Source organism: Pinus tabuliformis, chromosome 9 (genome assembly GCF_031772625.1).
Source record: "Pinus tabuliformis cultivar Carrire ecotype Pingquan chromosome 9, CPIR1, whole genome shotgun sequence".
Lineage (NCBI taxonomy): Eukaryota > Viridiplantae > Streptophyta > Pinopsida > Pinales > Pinaceae > Pinus > Pinus tabuliformis.
This window is the reverse complement of record NC_142307.1, coordinates 747,588,712-747,610,409: the sequence shown is the minus strand read 5'-3', so window position 1 is coordinate 747,610,409 and position 21,698 is coordinate 747,588,712.

The window sequence follows — 21,698 nt, the reverse complement described above, 5'->3', positions numbered from 1 at the left end:
CACCATACTATGATCTCACCTAAATCGGCTTTGAGATCACAAAACCAACCAAGATTGGATTCCTTAGAATTCCTTAACCATCCCTTAAGGAATTTTCTTGTCTCCACACACCTTTTGAGGGCTTCTCGAAGAAAACCATCTCCACCCCCAACCCTTGGGATTGTCCTGAGACCACCTCACCCGGATCCAAAACCTTATAACAATCAAAAGCTCAACCGAGAAAGAATCCCATCACACCATGGCTATCAAGAAATGGAAAGGCAAGCCTAAAATCCACTATCAAAACCTGAACATGTTACCGACAACAATGAAACTAAATACACACATGAACATACCATGCATACCAAAACCAACTAGGAAGTACTACATTCAACCCGTTATCTACAAGTATTCATGTTTAGGCTTCTTGATCCAACCTTGCCTTGCTTGACCCTTGCTTTCCTTTTCTTTCCTTGCCCTTCCTTGTCCTTCCTTTGCTTGCTTTCTTTCCTTCTGCTCTTGGTTTTCTTTTCCTCTCTGAAACCAATTCTAAAAATGAACTGACCAAAATCTATAAACTGATGCTCTGATGAATTTTTATTATTGATGCCTCTAATTTCTTCATTTTTCCTTAATTTTCCATAAATTTTCTCCTCATATGCAACCTGTGACCTTTCACCTCCATTTTCTCTAATTTCATTTATTTTTATAAATAAAATGGTAACAATACCTTTTTCATTTCAAATCCTTTTTCATTTCCTTTTCCAATTTCCCCTTAGCCTTCATACACAACAAGTGATTCCCACTAGGATATTTTTTCCAAGATTCAACTTGGAATAAGTGTTCCTTGACCTTGGTCTTATTTTTCTTTTTTTAACTCTAATACATGAACTTTTAACCCGAGGCAGTTACATGTTTCTTTCCTATGGATGGTCCTTTTATAGGGCATCAAAATACATATCTTTCTAAACTTGTCAACTACCACAAACAGGTAATCACGTCCCTTCCTAGTTATTGGTACACCTCCCACAAATTTCATGTAAATAATTTCCCAAGGATGAGTGGGTACATGTAGGGAATGATATAGACCATGTTTCCTATTACCAGGCTTGTTGGTACAACAAATCATGCATCCTTTTATGAAGCTAGCTACATGTTCTTATATCTTGGGCCAGTAAATACACCTTTGCAAGTTGGCATCTATCTTCGCTATACAAAATTTCACTACAACCATTGATATGTGAGCCAATTAGCTGCAATCACTCACCTTTGGGAACACATAACTTAACCAAGTTATATAGTAACTCATCCTCGAGATGGTAGTCAATTGTGTTGTCACTATCATTCACATCACTCTAGCCGTACAACTACTAAAACGCCTCCTTTTAGTCCCGATATTCCAAATATGCTTCTCTGTAGGCATCATGGGTGAATGGATCGATGTGCATTTGAGTTACCAAAGTTGTGATATTTGATGTGGGAAGCCTTGAAAGCATGTTAGAAAACTTGTTTGTGGTACCCTTATTATATTTGATCACTAAATGAAACTATTGTAGAAACCCATTCTATTTATAATTCTTGGTCTATTGTAGCTTTCTCAAGGCCTACAGGTATTATAGTGGTTGGTGATCTATGTGTGTTATTGTCTCCTTTCCCATCATATAGTGTTTACACTCCACATCTCACATAGGACATAGATATCCTTGTCATATGTAGGGTAGTTAAGAACTAACCCATGAAATACTTCAAAAGGGTAACATACATTCCTTCTATTGGAAAACAAGAAGATATTGAGATGGGGATTAATCATTATTTTAGCACTTTTAATAATTATTTAGACAATTTAACATACTCAGCATTATTATAATAGTCAAGAGTGCAACAATCACATAAATATTTGACACAAGATGCTTATATGGAAACCACAATTTATTATTATTATTATGATGTAAATGTAAGAAACAACTCCATATTACATCAAATTATGTAGGAAACAACCTACAAGAGGCCCCAACCCCTAATTTTTACAAGAGACAACCTGAAGGAGACTTCAATTTCCTGATTTGTAGGCACAAACCTACTTCATCTTATCAAATCCATTTTTCATACATTTTCAAACTCAAATCCATAGGTTGTTTAGATAAAATATTAATACACCAATTGTATCTCTCAAATGTTTTGCACTATCCTTTGCAACAACCTTTCTTCCCTTAACAACAGATTTATATCTCTAGTTATTTGATCCAATTGATCCTTCACCATTTCTATACAGAAAATTTTCAAATATAGTTAGCATCCCTTCCCCTTAGAATCAAATATGATATCAACACCTAGATCTACTCTTATCTTCTCTACATCATTCTATTCAACAACCTGGAATGCACTTCATATGTGCATTATTTCACCAAAAAAGAGAATCTGATGTCTCATATATTCATTTAGATATAATATGGATTTATTGCCCAACTCAATCCTCTATTCTCTCTTTAGACCCTCTTGTCCCTCCAAAGGTTCTCTCGACTCTCTACAAGATTTATAAGAAACTCTGCAACTTGACAGCATTCCATATATGAAATTAAGCTCTCTTAAACTCATCTCCCATAGTTCTCATTGTTCTCTTTGAGCTACCTGTGCATATGCATGTCCACTACAACTTCAAATATACAATTTAATTGGGAAAAAAATATTTGTTATGTTGTCTGGTCTCCTTTTATAGATGCCACACATTTAATTTTTTTCTCAAAACAATCTTTAATCACTTAAATATATTATAATGCCTTAATGCCAAATTTGTCCAATCGTTTGAAACAAAAAAACGTCAAATTTCCATCGGTCCTGGTGGTCACCACCATTTTCACAGGAGACCGTGGACTAGATACGATGGCTTAATCCTTAAGGTGATTATCTTCCCATCTCTCTTTGCACATTTTTTAATGGGATTTCCTCTATACTTCTAGTCATTTTGATTCACAATGATCGATAAACCCTTGGTGCTTACTCCCTAGCGTGTATGGAGGTGTTTGATGGAAACATTGCATAAAATCATGAGAAATTCTAAAATATATTAACACTATGATGCGGCCCTTAGAAAAGTATTCATATGAGCATATCTTGAAGCTCTACCACATAATTTACATCATCATTATTTTCCATGTGTCATGCCACATCACTACCATGTTCCTTCTCCTCAAGATACCATGTCATCACTTTACCACCTATCATGCTCGTCACTGCCACATGTTGCTCAGAAAACAACCACTTGGCCACCCAGAAATACCTAATCCACCTCCCACATGTCACATCTATAAAGTACACTGTGTCATCCTATACATGACACCACCACGTGCCACCATGTCACTAGTCCACATCATTACTCGAGGCATGTCACTAAAACGTCATTTTTCTTGTCATATCTACCTATCGCTCACTACTCATTTCCAATCACTATTGATTGCACATTATTGTAGTGATTAATGCATGATTGGTGGAAAAAAACCCTCTCAGGTTTCCTGCAACCTAACACAGATGGATCAAGGGACATGTAACTATTCAACCAAGATACATGCAAGCATAGAAATGTTAACTAGGAATTGACAAAGGAGCAGTGAGGAGTTACCTGTTTTTCCTTAGTAGAAATTTGCTGGAGCTTTGAGTGTGATGGAGAAAATATCCTTAGCTAACTCTCAAACCAATACCTATGTAGAAAATCCTTTAGATTCACAAGCTCATGCAATTTACTAAATCACAGGACAAGAATCTACTTCTACTTTCAACCAGTGGAAGCCAATAGATTGATGAAAACAATAATAGTAAGAGGAAGATAATCAAAGGCACATAAAAAAATATTTATCAGGGGAAAGCCACATCTAATAAACCCTACTATCTATATTACATTAATAAAAAATAAAAGATGAGAATACAATGCTTGTTCTCACAAGAACAATCCCTGCACAAGTATAATCAACTCTTAGCTCACAAGATAGCTCAAGCTAAATTATTAGCATATTCTATAGCTCTCCAAGATCTTGATCTCTTGCATAATTCCTAGTATGTATAGCCCATATTTAAAGGGAATTCATGCTTCAAAAACTACACAATCCAAATATAGGATCAATCTATGATGCATGCATGGTATTTACACTCCAGTAAATATTACCATTGATAGTACACTATCCCCGCACTCTAGTCTCAACTAGGTCTTTCTCTGAACTGACATGCATGAGTTTCTCATGTGGAAATATTCAGTTAACTAGAGTAGCACTAGTGGATGTATTAGTGCACCAACTGACTGTTAGTCCTCTATTAGTTCCAAAAATAGTTTTGAACTAATTTAACTAAAATTGACTCAGTAAAATGAGTGATCTAATTTCCAAATAAATTTAAACTCATATTGGACCCCTAAAATTTAGGGAGAACATATATAGGACTACAGAAAGACTTCCAACTATAAATTCCTAAGCTAATTAAGTTAATTAAAATTAATTAACTATTTACAAGTTGTTATGAGAATATTATTCAATTTTAATTCTCAGTTTAATTCAAGGACAAATTAAATTGCAATTTCTTGTTGCCATTTCTCAATAACCTACCATACGATGGCCACCAAGTGATCTTCACAACATTTGTAACTTCAAAAATCCAATATATCAACATATAACATCATATACAGATATAATTCATCAACAATAAAGCATTAGTCTCACCATTGGATCAACATATATAGAAATAAACTATCGAGATCATGACATAGATAGTGTTGGGATGAGGTCCTTGGGGTAAATTTTGTAATATATTTTTGTAAACATGTAAAGTCTCCGTGAAATGTGAAAGTAGAGCACGAAGATATTCAAAGTCAAAGGGACTTTAGTACCTTAGGTGGGCAAGTGATAGGAAGGTTTTGAGACCTGCTCACGGTCTGCGAACCATGGTATTGTAAAAGAAAATATATAAATAGAAGAGTCATAGCGAGTCTAAGGGATATCTAATTGATAAGAATCTTTGTAAGGGCAAGTAAGCTAAGGCAAGAAAGGTATATTTCCTGTACTTAGGCGAAGGGGAAGGCTCCTACAACTGAGTGCATGGAGACCTTGGTAAGTCTATAGGCTAAGTGCACGGGCCCCTACAACTGACCGTGTAGGGAAAAGACGTTTGTGTTTGAATGATTATACTTAATAAAGATATTTTTGAGCCAATTCTAGTGCATCTGTGTCTTATTTCATACTTTTACAAATTTCTGTATTTTTGCTCTATGTTGCAATTTATATGAATTAATGCTTATTTGGTCCGTGAAAGTAACAGATCAGTATTATTTATGCATGTTGTGAATGATTAAAAGCCTTTGAGAAGATTTAGATATTTTTTAAGGGAATTTACTGTATTCATCTATTTCAGAAGGGTTAGGGTTCACGAAGTTAGATCTAAGCCCTAGGAACCACAGGAACCTTTCACAAAGACCTCTGGATTGAGAAACTTGGTTCTGTCATCCCCTAATACTACTTCAGGTGAGATTGGAGACTGTGCTATGTGGGTTGTCACCGAAAGGGCTAGAAGTTAGGGTTTTCTAGGTTGGCACAGATAACGTTGAACCTGGGTCAGGCCCCATCAAGCCAAAAAATGGTTCTGTTGCAGGGACCCAAATCTTTCTGAGGGATGTGTGATGTCGAATAAGCGGTTCCCTACTAAGAAAGAAATCAAAAAGTGGATCGATCGAAAGATGCACACGTTTGCAGCTCAAGAGAACAAACATTCACATTTATAAAAGGAAGAGTGGCTGAATAGATACGTATTCATAGATGAACTTGAAATATTCTTCTTCTCTTTCCCTTGTGAATTACACGAGTGACTATCCAAAGTGGTGGATATTTAGGGTACATGGAAGCTTGATAACCCTATTGTGTGGACCCTAGAACTAGTGAAGTACTTGGAGGCTTTAGTAACATCGCGCAAGTCATCAACCACTAGATTGATTATATTCTAGGAGGATTCATCACTAAATTCGCGATTGATTTGTCTTCCAGCTATAGTGAAGTAGAGCACAAGTTATTCAAGGGACCAAGAGGTAAGTACCTAAAATCTTTGAAGACTTGGATTAAGATGCCATTGTGTGAAAATTGGGTTATGCCCTTAACTTGATGTTTGGGACTACGTCAGGTGGGAGAGAATTCAAAAGGAATGAAGAATCTAGTTCTGAATACAGTCTGATATTAGGATCTTCTAATAGCGACGAAGAAGGTAATATTCTGAGAACACCGTGAAGTGTGATACAACTTATAAGTCAGGGTATCGCGAGGATACCTCATAAATCCACTCCACCTTTGCCTCTACCGTCACTTCACACACCTACACCTACGCCTCCACCTCCACCTCATCCTCCACCTTCATCATTTAATATGGCGAACACAATGAAGATGTTTGTATTTAAGGGTATTGGAACAGAAGACCCCAAACAATTCTCATTCGTTGTGTTTCCATTATGATACAGGTGTTGTCCTTGATGGCAACTCACTCAGATGACAATTCATAGTGCAACAGGTTAACTTACAGATCAGATTCCAGATATTGAATAAAGAGATTGTTTTAAGAGGTATATGCTGGTTCACTTTGTCCAAGAGGTGTATACACGTGGGTTAACAGAACAAAAGAAGTGTATAGTGTACACACGCGCTCCCACAGAAGAAAAAGCACGTACATGTTGAAAACCGTGGTTTTGGTCCGAGGTATTTGGTCCAATGTATCTTTGGACCATGATATTGACCCAAGGTATTTAGTCCGAGGTATTTGGTCCGTGGTATTTGATCCAAGGTATTGGTCCTAAGTGTATTCGATCCATGATATTGAGAAAGGCCAAAAACTATATAAAGAAGAGAGGATCATAAGGCCAGATGTGCAAGTGAATAAGATTCTAAAGGGTACTTCTATCTAAAGAATATTTTAGGTTGGAGGGTTATGTTTGGGACTAGATGTGAAATATTTATGTGCACCTTGAGTTTAATATTGGATCAGGATCATGAGACCTGAAATGAATTATTCTTGAATGATATGATATTGGTTGAGGCTAGATCTGATGTTTTGTGTCTGTTTTATTCATCTATCTTGATTTGGATTTGTCTGAAGTCTGGAATTGAAGCAAAGTTCCAAGTCAACATTTGCATATCTGTACACAGGTTTGTCTTGACAAAAGAGCATATACACGCAGGTTCTATTCTTTCAAGTAGCGTATACAAAAGAAAGGCTTGATGTTCAAAGATGACTAATCTATCTAATCAATATTGCTGATTTATTGTTGCTGCTATTTTACTATTGTCTGTCAATGAAGTCTTCTTAGATCTAAATGTAAATCTGAATGCATAAGGAGGTTGATACTTGATTGACTGTATAAGTGAGAAGAACTGTTTTCTGTTGCCTGCCTGTGTAACATTCTGTAAGTTGATAGTAGATGTTTAATACACTGCTGGTTCGTATAGTTTGTGATTTAGAGATTTTATGATTCATAATATTTAGAGGTATACGCAGTTTGGGCTGAAGGAAGTAGCGTATACATGCAAGTTTTCTTCATTGAAGTAGCGTATATAGTCTGACACATGAATTTTTTAGGTTTCAGTTGGTTCTAAATGTTGATACAGGTTTCTAGGTTCAACAAAGTGTTCTAATGACAGTGATCTGATTGTTTCAGATTAACTGCATGTTGCTTGATGAAGTTTGAGTTTCTAAATTTTTGATGGGTTATTGATGAGTCAAGGTCTTCATATGCCTTGATATGTGCTAGGAGCATCCGATCCGAAAATTCATGAAACATGGTCTGTTTCTGGGAAAACTAGTGTCTTTTCGATCAACTAGCCCTCTAGGATTGGTAGCTACCCTAGAAATAAATAGTTCAAAGAAATTTGTGATTTCCTCTATGTATGATAGATAAGAGAGAGGCAAAGGATCTTCCACTTAACTCCTTGCTTGATCTCTCTCCCCCTTGACAGAGCTTGCAACTCCTCTCTGTACTTATCCCACTTGGAGAGTACCTATAGAAACACAGTAACAAAGAACCATCAAAACATCTTGATCTATTATATCATAAGCATTGCAGAATCAGAAATATAATAAACATACAATGGCATTCACAAATAACAACATTCACAAATCCACAATGTATGGAAGAAAACTCAAAGAACTTTATTAAAATAGAAGGGAGAATTACAACCCAACTGTCTAATCCAGCAACATCCTCCCAACATCAAAGCCATCTTCACCTCATGAAAATCAAGATCACCCAACAATACAATGCTCTTTCTCAGACACAAACTATTAGCACTTCCTTACAAATTACAAAATTCCAGCCTCCAGATCTCTCAGATGAGGGATCCATTTATAGATGTATGCAAGGGTGTGAGTCATCTCTGGGTTTTTGATTAGTGTCATTCCACTTGTTGATTTTGGTTCCACTTGGAGATTTCTTAGATATCTTACTCATCCCTGGGTGAATTCAGAGAGGCAAGTGTCATGGGAGAAGTTTCTAGAAGATTCCATGAGCACCCACTTAGCAAATTGTTTCAGACATTTGTCCATTCTCGCTCATCACACCCCACAGAAGGCATCTTCAATATGCATCGCACCTGGCTAGTGTAGAAGTCATTATGCATCGCACCTTGACAGCAGAGAAGTTAGTATGGACCTGTTTTGGCTAGTTCTGGATGTTTTTTCAGGCGGAACTTTTGGGGAATGATGTAATCAGTTGACCATGATATTTTAGGGTATGAAACAACACTTTTATGGGTTAAGGAGCCCTAGTTTATCGACATATAAGATTAGGGTTGAAGTGCCCAAATATGTCTATAACAGTTGCCCTCTAAAGCATGAAGTCGTAAATCTTTGATGTCGGGTGAAATACTTTAACATGAGGATCAGAGGTTTTCAAAACTGGAAGGTGACATGTATAAGATACAATACAACACATCCTCATATATAATTTTCATGATCTAGCTGAGGCGGGCATTCCCATGCTCAGCTTTATAAATCCATTTCATGTACATTGAACAGATAATTGTTTGCAGTTGTAGACTGGTGATTCTTCATATGTAGAGTCATCTTCCCTGGCTTAGATGACTATCTGTGCAGCTTCTATTTACATTTGATGTCTTTATATCCCTGAATATATCGCAACTCAGATGGATGAAACTAGATCCGGGGTCTTCAAAACTCGTTCAATCTTCACCAGATGTACAAGTCAATTGATGTGAAAATATGTTCTGAAGTTGAACATGGAAAGACATTGCCTGATTACCAGCCAATAATGTAAGTTGTTAATAGACGCGAGAGGAATCAACGATAATGATAATGACCCTCAAGGTACTATAGTACAATTCATGTGGTGTGAATATATGATCGGATGTCGAACACTCCATAAAGTCTTTTGGTCGAAGGCCATTGATGTCAACCTGTCACCGGAAGTGAGAAACTTGCCATTGAGGCATGCAAGCTTCAAAGAACTGAAAGGGTTGTTTCTAAGTCAACTTCTTGGATAATGAGTTGATGTCAACAAGAAGTGACCCATCGTAGGAGGGCCTTAATGTATCCCACATCTACAAAAATACGAAGCAAATGATTTTCTATATGTGAAAACGATCTGACGACACAAGGTTCAGGAATGGTAGTCATAAAAAATGGAGGGTGAAGGTATTGCAGTGGATGAGACATTAACTGGATGGTGAATTCTCTACTGAATGACTTCTCTTGAACATATTGGTGACACTGAGATGGATTGGTAGCGTTAACCCCAAAAATTGATGGTGTGAAAGACCAATGGTGCAACGACCGGTGAATGGAATAACCCAACCCGACTCAATCATGGTGGTGGAGTGAAGGTGACATGTTCAAGAGTGACCTGCTACCATAAAATTCTTCAAGTTTTCTTCCCTTTCCCCAGTCATTGATGACCATTACCTCTTTATTTTTGTCAATCTTGAAGAGGATAACATATGCATGTTCTATAATTTTCCCTTTAGGCAAACCTTGTCGCTATGTGTTAGCGAGTCTAACAACAATGAAACTCGTCCTTTTCTGGGTGGACAAGTTTGTTGCTATTGTTTTAACGAGTTTAACGATAAAGATAACTCAGTCCTTTTCATGTTTAGAGATTTTGAAAAGGGACAAAAAGGAAACTCCAGAAGTTCTTTTTCATAGCATAATCCCTTAGGTCTGAAAAAGATTAAAATAATACAAAAGGGATGACTTTTTGATCACTTTAGCGAGCTAAAAAAGACAAGCACTCGAACTTTTTCGTGAGATAATCCCTCAGGTCCGAAAAATATTAAAATCTACATGAGGGATGACACTTTCAATTACTTTAGTGAGCTGGAAAGGCAAATAGCTCGACAATATTTTCATATTTAACGAGTCTAAAAAGGGTTTAAAGAGGACTCATTTTTGAGGAAAAAGTGGTGTTTAGGGTAGCAACTGGTTCCGGGTAGGTTTGGAACTTCTCAAAACATGTTGATGTGAAGGGGTTTACTAATGAAACCACTCATTGCAGATGTTTCTCAAAAGGGTAAACAATCAAGTGGAAGTGTATGATCAACGAAAAGGATGGAGGTGATGGCAGGAACACAACCAAGGCTCAAAAGGCTGATAGTATGGCAATCACAAAGGTTATTTACTAAAGGCGGGTTCATTTTTAACAAGCTTGAACCTTGCGAAAACTATTCTCAGTGGAGGGTTCATTTTTTAACGAGCTTGAACCTTGCGGAAACATATGGTCAGGGGTAGGTTTGTTTTTTAACGAGCTTGAACCATATGACAACATATGCTCAGGGGTAGGTTTATCTTTTAATGAGCTTGAACCATGCAATAACATATGCTCATTTTTTAGCTTCTCTTTTTACGCGAACTAAAAATGACCAAACTAAAAAGATAAAAGAAGTAAAAAGCTAAGGAACTACTGAGGTTAGGTAGGATGGTTTCATCAGTATTTAGACAAAACACTTCCTTTGCTTCGTCCATAGAATAGATGAAGGTGAATGGTGTGTCGGACCAATCACCTAACCTAAGAAGCTAAAAAGCTAACAAGTTAACAAAACTAGGAAATGAAATTGGTCATTTTTAGCTTGCATAAAAAGGTTTTCACGCCCCCAGCTTGATGAAAAAGAGAATCTATAGTAACCACATGGAAATCACTGTGGTTAAGTAGGATGGTTTTTGTTGACGGTTAGACAAGACACTTCCTGCACTTCATCTGCAAAATAGACAAGGGTGCATGCCCTCCAAGCTTTGTTACATTCACTAGACTACTCACGGTAGTTAGGTGGATGGAATGAAGGTTGAAGAGACTCCAAGGATATAAAAGGACCATTTAGGGATGATGATTGACTTGGAGCTATGCTTGAACTGGGAAGTGAAAGCTGGTCAATGGTGACAATTTTTCATTCAAACGGGAAACACATCTTTTGGATGAGTGTTGAAACAATAGCTTCCATGTTATAAACATAGTCACGTGCAAGGAGTAGATTGTAATCTAATGGTCTTGGGACTACCATCACGTTCAGGTGAATGGTTTTCCTTCCCAAAGTTATTGGTAACTTAGGAAGGATCCCTAACGGTCAATTGGTTCCTTTGTTAAAGCCTAAAAAATTTTGTGTAACAGGCATAAGCGATGGTGGACCAAGCACTTTCAAAACAGTTGAGGAAAGGATACTCATTGATGCACCCTCATCTATGATAGTGCCTGACATGATCATTTTGTAAACTTATACTATGATCTGGAAAGGTACATAAGAAGGAAGGCGAGATCTCGCTAGTCGATTCCAATCAAAGGAAGTGACTAGACTACTTGGAGGGGGTACCGAATAAACGGTTGAATTAACCCCTTGAGTAGTAGGAACTAGGGGATTTTCCTCTTGTTGTGAAGGAACGGGCGGATTTCCCCCAAGTTCATCAGACTCTGAAGTAACAAAAAGAATTTGAATGGTATCGTTCTTACTCTCTTCGGGAAGGATATGATCTTCTGAAGGTAAAACTAGGTCGACTGCCATCTCGACCTATTGACTTTGGTCTAGTATGGACTTAGAAGATTCACTTTCAGCGGTAGCTATTTTGACCAACGGTTGAGTTATGTTAGTCTGATTTTCAACTAGTAAAGGACTTGTGGAGATTTTCTTGTATCTAGATGGAAGTCGCTGCGGTGAAGCAGGACGGTTATGCAAGACTCTTTTGGCTTCATCCAAGAAAGGACGACGGGGAAGGGTATGGTCCCCTTCACATAACCTACATGGAACTTTGACTTTTCTTTTCTGTCCGTGAACTTCACTGTCACTAGTTGATGGTGTATTATCAACATGATCAGCAGAGGTTGACGACACTTGGTTGTGCGAACGGGGGACCATTCTCTCAAGATCCGAGGGAGGCACGTACAATCTCGATGAAAATGGTCTCCTCTATAGATTATGCATGGAAATCTGGGTTTAGGAGATTTAATGTGCTGATGCATCCAAATCTATGGTTGCTTGGTTGTCGCCTTGCTGAATTGGCTTCTTCTTCTTCTCCTTACCTTTCTTCTTCTTCTTAGCCACTTTGTTATTATCATCACTACTTTCACCAAACGAAAAGGAATAAGGGGAGGGAGAAACAAACGAAGAAGAAGGTGAGGGGTCAACTTTAGTATCAACTAGATGTTGATTCAATTGCTGAGGACTCACATTATTTTAAACCACAGAGGTCAAGAATAGCCATACTGGCACACCAATGGTATGTCCCGAAAGGGACAAAGTGGCCATATGAGGAGCACCAATATTTCCCCAAGATGTAAAAGGACTAGGATTCCCCTCAAAAGGGATTCCATGATTGGTGGACTCCATTATCTCAACCTAAGGTCAATGAAAGAAATAGGGATGTTATTCCTAATTGAATAAATTTTAATGACGCTTTGACACAACTTCTCTTTTTCAATTTTTAAGAGTCGAGAAAAAGCTAAAGATGACTCTAGTCCCCTTAAATTTTTAATGATTCTAAAGTGACAAGTGCTCAGATGGACCTTTTCTTTTAAAGAGTCGAAAAGGAATGAAAGTGACTACTCTGGAAATCTAGATAGAGGGATTACCAAACCAATCTCAAAACTGCAAAATACACCTTGGCGATAAATTAAAGAGAAATTACCAAGGACTTATGTATGGCAGTCAATCTTCCCGAATGTTGTGTTTAGTGCATTGTGATCGATAGGGCGGCAGACACAGCTTCCTATGGATAAAGGATATAAGCCTATTGTGGTCTCCCAATATACACTCGATGGTACGGTGAGCACAAGTCTGTGCTAGCACTTGTCATGTCAAGGAGGAGGAATCACCCAACCTTCAATGAAAATGATAGTTACTAGATTTTACAACGCCAGAACATGTCTCTAGCCTAGACCTCTAGATGTGTTGCATTAAGTTCCAAAGCATTATTAAGTTCATTGAAATTTATTTTAGAGTTGATCCTATTTAAAAGTTTTCCTTTCAATGGTTCACCGCGTGATGTAGATTTAAAATTCCTAAATATGTAATCTACAATGATAAACAATCATTGTCTATTTTGAGCAATGAAAATCCTAGCTACTAAGGAAAGAAGATTACGATTCTTTTAAACAAAGAGAAAAGAGCACACACTAAATGCACTTTTCCTAAATCATTTTTTGCACACAGTCTAAATGAAAATTCAAATGCATATATTTTTTTTCATTCTCTTTAATGTGAAAATGCCAAAAAAGAAAACTAAATGTAGTAAAGATTTGAAATATTTTTACTCAAAGCGACATTTCGACAATTTCTTTTTCAAAATAGAAAGGAAGACTAAACGAGACTTTTCAATTTCAAATAGAAAATTATTTCGATACTTCAAATATCAATAAATCAAATCAAATACATGCCAAAAATTTCAATCGACTATCCAGGGAAGGAATACTCAATGACACTTCTCTTTTTGACACAAAACGATAGTTACGACACCTTTTGTACCAAAACGACAGATTGATTTTAAGCAAATTTTCGACAAAGGATTATAAATGATGGAAAAATACATAAAAACATCTACTAATCCGAATCAATGGAGGCTGATCTATCTGATGCAAGGAGGCTTCAGTAATGAGGTACTGTTCATAAGTAGCAAAATGACTAAACAGAGCTGAAAACAAGGACAAAAACCCCAAATTTCAAGAAGGGAAATAGGCTCAGTCAGTAATCGCACTTGGGCTTCAGAGAAAAAAGGATGCATCACACTTTTCAGACTTGGGAGGTGTGATGCATACTGGTAGACAGTTACAGATAGTGCGATGGGCTAGGGAGCACAACTGAGATGGGTTTTGGCTCAAATTTGCAGCTAATTTTAGTGAGTTAATCTGAGCTATGATAGACAATAAAGAGAAAAGTACATAGGTATGATCTTGAGAGGTTACTGAGCTACCAAAAGGGCATCTAGAATTCTTGTAAGTCAAATGTTCAAGTCATAAACTAAATCGGAGATTGACTGAAGCAACAATAATCTACTATGCAATTGCAGAGCAAGAGCAGTTCGAAGGCTATCTGGCTAACTTCAGGCTCCGTCTATAGTTTATAAAACAAACAACAATAACAAACAAACATCTATTCACTCCCCAGCGGAGTCGCCATTTTTTTCTGGGAAAAATAGTGTCTTTTCGATTGACTAGCCCTCTAGGATTGGTAACTACCCTAGAAACAAGCAGTTCAAAGCAATTTGGAATTTCCTCTATGTATGATAGATAAGAGAGAGGCAAAGGAACCAACCTGGATCTTCCACTTAACTCCTTGCTTGATCTCTCTCCCCCTTGACAGAGCTTGCAACTCCTCTCCGTACTTATCCTGCTTGGAGAGTACCTGTAGAAACACAGTAACAAAGAACCATCAAAGCATCTTGATCTATTATATCATAAGCATTACAGAATCATAAATACAATGAACATACAATGGCATTCACAAATATACAATTGTATGGAGGAAAAATCAAAGAACTTTATTAAAATAGAAGGGAGAATTACAAACCAGCTGTTTGATCCAATGCCATCCTCCCAGCATCAAAGCCCTCTTCACCTCATGAAAAGAAATATCACCCAAAAATACAATGCTCTTTCACAAACACAAACTATCAACACTTCCTTACAAATTACAAAATTCCAGCCTCCAGATCTCTTCGATGAGGGATCCATTTATAGATGTATGCAAGGGTGTGAGTCATCTCTGGGTTTTTGATTAGTGTCATTCCACTTGTTGTTTTTGGTTCCACTCGGCGATTTCTTGGATCTCTTACTCATCCTTGGGCGAATTCAAAGAGACAAGTGTCATAGGAGAAGTTTCTAGAAGATTCCATGAGCATCCACTTAGCAAACTGTCTCAAACATTTGTCCATTCTCGCTCATCGTGCCCCATAGAAGGCCTCTTCAGTATGCATCACACCTGGCTAGTGTAGAAGTCAGTATGCATTGCACCCTGATAGTGGAGCAGTCAATATGGTCCTGTTTTGGCCAATTCTGGATGGTTTTTCAGGTGGAACTTTTGGGGAATGATGTAATCAGTTGACCATGATATTTTAGGGTATGAAACAACACTTTTAGGGTTTAAAGAGCCCTATTTTATCGACATATAAGATTGCGGTTGAAGTTCCCAAATATGTCTATAACATGGTCCCTAGTGGAAGAGTGGAGTTTTTCTGTAGGCTGGCACCAACGTATTAATAAACATATTGGCTAGTACAAGAGCTAGGGGGTTGTAGCTCCCTTCCAGTAGAAGATGGAGAATGAGAGAAGGTTGTAACCTTCTACAATTAAAAGCCTACGTATTGGTATGAGTCTGCACCAATACAAGATTGTAAATAGATTTTATTATTATTAAAAGAAGCCAGAGACGACAGAAGCGGGTGGTTTTCACCCATGGGTTTCCACCTTAAATCTTGGTATTCATGTGTGTTGCTTATGTGTGATGGTTTATTATGTTATTACTGCACATGGTTAATATTTAATGTTTAATAAAATACTGATGCACCGATTAAATATCAACACATGATGAATTAACTAAATTATAAGTTCACTTGATATACACTGGTTGCCTTAAGAACAATTGCATGAACACACGAGTTCCCTTCACTGAAGTAGCTTATATAAATCTGATTATGGCAATGAAAAAGTTATTGATTTAATAATATTGATTCACTGCCCCCCCTCTTAGTATTATTTCCAACAATTGGAATTAGAGCAGGTCCTTCAGAAGAAGCTTGATCGCTTGAAGGAAGATCCATCAAGATGAATAATCATGAAACCATGGGATCCATCAGACCGCCAATCTTCGATGGAAGCAACTTTGTTTATTGGAAAATAAGAACCATAGCCTATCTACAATCTCTTGGAATAGATGTCTAGGAAATTGTGGAAGGAGGATATACATTTCCAACAACAATTCCTACAGAAACAACAAGTAAAAAGCAAAACCAATGCCAAAGCTGTCAATACTTTATTGGGAAGTTTGTCACAATCAGAGTTTTTCAAAGTCATGCAGCACAAATTAGCCAAAGAGATATGGGACAAAATCATTTAGAGCTACGAAGGATATTCTCAAGTAAAACGTGCTAAGCTTCAAACTCTCAGAATTCAGTATGAAACTCTTAAGATGCATAGTGATGAGAGCATAGCTAGTTACTTCTTACATATAGATGAGGTTGTTAATTGTATGAATAATCTAGGTGAAGAAATAAAGGAAGTTACCTTAGTTGACAAAATTTTGAGATCCTTTTCTGATAAACTTGAATCAAAAGTGTTTGCCATAGAAGAAAAATAGGATCTATAGAATATCACTATGATACAGCTTCACGGAATCCTAACTGCTTTTGAGATGAGAAAAGGAGGTCCATCAGATATGTGAGAAGCCACATTTAAAGCTTCAACAAAAGGAAAATAAAAGGAACAACACAATGAATCTGGACACATTTCATAAGAATAATATGAGGTAAATTTTGTCAAGAAGCTTCAACGGGGTTCTGGAAGGTTCAGAGGTAAGATACCTTTCAAATGCTTTGCTTGTGGTAGAGTCGGTCATTATGCTGCCAAGTGTCCTCATAAAGATAAATATGAAAAAAGAAAGGAATATGAAAAAAGGAATAGTAAACAAGTTGTGAATAGAAGGAGTTACTATATTCTTGAAGATAGTGATGGTTTATCTAATAGTGATGAAGATGAAACTGGTCAAGATTATAGACTTCTCATGGATTATAATTAGTGATGATTTTTGGGATAGTTTAGAAGAGGATAATGATGGTTTATCTAATAGTGATGATTATAGACTTCTCATGGCTTATAACAATGAAGATTTTTGGGATGCTTTAGAAGAGGAAAGCTTTCATGAAGAAATATCTAAATTCAAAATCTGCTTAGAAGAAAATAATATGATCATAGATACCTTGACATACCAACTTGCTAAAAAAGAAAAACACAATGAAAAACTAGAATGTGAAATTGTGGGTCTAAGAAAAGATCTTGAGAAAACAAAATCTCTCAATCTTAGATTTGCTAAAGGATCAAAAAATTTAAATGAAATTATCAAAGTTTAGCATTCTCCTCTGATAAAGACAGGTCTTGGATATACTGAAGAAGCATCTCAATCACAGAAGCTGTCAACCTCCACCAAAAGCTATCTTGATGCAGCAAAGACCAGTGAACAGTATGACAATCATTAGCAAAGGCATAAAGTTGATCACCAGGTAAATCATACTCAATTTTCTCCAAGGATGAATATCAATAGAAGCCACAACCAACCTCAAGCAAATCATACTCAATTTGCTCCAAAGATGAATATCAATAGAAACTACAATCAACAGGTAAATAGATTCGATAGTCGCATAAACTTCTTTAATGCGCAATGTTTTTCATGTCATAAATTTGGGCACAAAGGAGCTCAATGTGTTGCTTAAAAAACAATCATGACTAGAGAAGCACGAAATCAAAGGAATGTAACAGGGATCAAGAGAAGTTCCTATAATAAATTTTCTCCTCTTGAAAATGAAATAGAATGCTCAATCTATATCAACTTTGTTCGTGAAGAATATAAATTCATGAGCGAATTTCAGCAAACAGCTCAAAAGGAGCAAACGCCATTAAATCCCAAGATATGGAGAACGAAAGAATCTCAAACAAAAAGTTGTGGTATATCCTTGTATGCAGAATGAAAAGAAAATCAGTGGTACATCGATAGTGGATACTCCAAACACATGATAGGTGACAAAGAGAAACTTCACTCATATAATGCCTTAGAAAAGGAAAAGAATGTCTCATTTGGAAATGACACTCCAGATGTCATAAAAGGTAAAGGTTATGTTTTCTTGAAAGAAAAGGTTAGAGCTCGAAATGTTATGTATGTAGATGGTTTAAAGCATAACCTGTTGAGTTTCAGTCAAATGTGTGATCAAGGAAATGAAGTGGTTTTTTGATCAAATAGATGTGTTGTTCATGAGCTTGATACAGGAGAGACCATGATCAAAGGTACAAGAACTCCAAACAACTTATACATACTCAAAGGAGGACAACAATAGTGTTATCTAAGAAAAAATGATGAAAACTAGTTGTGGCATAGAATATTGGGACATCTAATCTTTTATCAAATAAGAAAAGCATGTAGACTCAAGGTTGTTCATGATATTCTAGATATCAGCATCCCAGAAAATACAATATGCAAACCATGTCAAATCGGTAAGCAAACCAGAGTTCACTTGATGGAAAAAGAAGTGTCAGCTAGTAAGCCTCTTGAACTTATCCATACTGATTGATGTGGACCAACAAGGAAAAAGTCACCTCCTGAAGAAGAATACTTTATTTTATTCATTGATGATTTTTCCATAATGTGTTGGATAGGTCTTCTAAAGCATAAAGATGAATCATTTGAAAAGTTCCAAGCCTGCAAAGCTTTGGTTGAAAATGAATCAGATCAAAAAATAAAATGCCTCAGATCTGATCGAGGAGGAGAATTTATATCGAATGAATTCTTTGACTTTTGTTAACAACATGGAATAAAAAGGGAATTCTCCACTGCAAGAAAACCTCAGAAAAATGGTGTAGTAGAAAGGATGAACAAAATAGTTCAAGAAATGGCTCAAGCCATGCTAGATGAATCTGGAACTCCTGCTACCTTCTGGGGTGAACCTGCATTCACTATCATGACTATTATCAACAAAGAAAATGTTTGGGTAAATAACACTCAAACTCCACATGAATTTTCGTATGGTAAGACTACTACTATTAAATACTTTAAAGTTTTTGGAAGCAAATGTTTTATCAAAAGGACTGATGAAAAACTTGGTAAGTTTGAACCCAGAGTAGATGAAGGGATTCTTCTTGGTTATTATTCCAGAAGTAAAGGATATAAATGTTATAATAAAATACTTGGGAAAATTGTTGAAAGCATTGATGTTGTAGTTGATGAAGCATGACGAAATCCAAAACAGATAAAATCAACAAAAGATTATGACAATCAGGAAGATGGGGATTAATTTCCCACATCAAATCAAAATTATATTGAAGAAGAAACCAATGAAGCACCAGAATAAGATATAATGGTAGAATAAAAGACTCCATCCAGGTATGTTAAGAAAAATCACCAAAAACTCAAATTCTAGGAGAAAGGGAGGCTGGTGTACAAACAAGAAGATCTATTATAGGGACTTCAAACTATCTAGCATTACTATCCTCCACCGAACCTCAAAATGTAAATGAAGCATGCAAATATGAATGTTGGGTCAAGGCCATGGATGAAGAACTTGAAAAAATTGAAAAAAATGACACTTGGGAATTAGTTCCTAGACCTCATGATAAAAATATTATAGGAACTAAATGGACATTCAAGAACAAGGTGAATGAAAATGGAGAAGTTATTAGAAACAAGGCCATACTTGTTTGTAAAGGGTATGCTCAACAATAAGGTATAGATTTTGAAGAAACTTTTGCACTTGTTGCTAGACTTGAAGCCATAAGAATGTTTCTTGCTCTTTCCAATTTTCGGAAATTCAAAGTATACCAAATGGATGTAAAATCAACCTTCCTTAATGAATATTTAGAAGAAGAATTTTATATTGAATAGCCAGAAGGATTCATTCTTGGAAATGATGCAAAACTTGCATGCAGACTCAAAAAGGCTCTCTATGGTCTAAAACAGGCTCCAAAGGCTTGGTATTACCGCCTTGACAAATATCTACACCAATAAGGTTTTACAAAAGGTTCTATAGATAGCAATTTATATACAAAGATTGAAAATGATAAATTGCTAATTATTATTGTTTATGTTGATGATATCATTTTTGGTAGCAATGAAGAATCCATGAGTCAGAATTTTTCTTCAGTAATGCAGCAAGAATTTGAAATGTCCTTGCTTGGTGAACTTACCTATTTTCTTGGTCTACAAGTTCAGCAAACTAAAGATGGTATTTTTCTTTCATAAACCAAATATCTCAAGTAGATATTGAAAAAGTATGGAATGGAAGATTCTAAACTTGTATGTACTCCAATGGTAACAAGATGCAGTCTCAGCTCAAATGATGAATCAGCTGTAGTACATCAACCATCTTACAAATCCATGATTGGCAGTCTGCTTTATCTAATAGGTACACGGCCTGACATCATGCATGCAGTAGGAATAGTTGGAAGATTCCAAGCAAATCCAAAGGAATCACACCTTCAGGTAGTCAAAAGAATTTTCAAATATCTTCAAGGAACTCAGGACTTTGGACTATGGTATCCTAGAGATGTAGATCTTACTCTTCATGCATATATAGATGCAGATTGGGCAGGAAGTGTTGATGATAGAAAAAGCACTAGTGGTGGTGCATTCTATATGGGTTCCAGGTTAGTGTCTTGGTTCAGCAAGAAACAAAGTTCAGTTGCTTTATCTACAGCTGAAGCGGAATATGTGGCTGCTACATCTTACTGCACACAACTACTTTGGATGATTCAAAATTTGCAAGACATTGAGATCACATGTACTCCACCCATCTCCATTCTATGTGATAATACAAGTGCCATCAAATTTCAAGGAATCCAGTCATGCACTCCAAGACCAAGCACATACCCATCAAGTACCATTTTCTATGAGAAAAAGTGCTTAAACAAAAGGTAAAATTGGAGTATGTGCCCTCCAAAGAATAGGTTGCAAATATATTCACTAAACCACTTCCCAGAGAAACATTTGAATATCTTAGACAAGAGCTGGGAGTAGTTGCTGCATCATCCTACTATTAAATCTAGTTTTCAGAGGAAGGTTATTATATGCGGGTTTCATGAAGTATAGTAGCATATACAGGCGGGTTTCTGTGGCTTAATAAGCGTATATGTTTTTGTAATAGGAAAAACAGTGGGTCAGACTCTAATATGGGTTCTCTGTCTGATGTTGATGATTACAGTCTAACAATGTGCTTTGTTCATTAATTTTTATCTAACTGACAAAGATGACTTGGTCAATGACTTGTTAACAATGCATAGGTAGCACATGTTTAGGGGGAGCATTAGCCTTCACACACATTCTGCATTTTTGGCATTATGGTTGCTGAGTCCAGTTATGGCTTCAGATATTTATGCCATTTGTTGCTTAAGTCATGTAAAAGTCTAGGGTGTGATTTGAATTCTCATACATTTGAATGAGTCCTATTGGAAAAATGATGTAATTTGTATCCCCACTTTGCATGGGATGGATGATGTAATATTTATTCCATTTATGGCATGT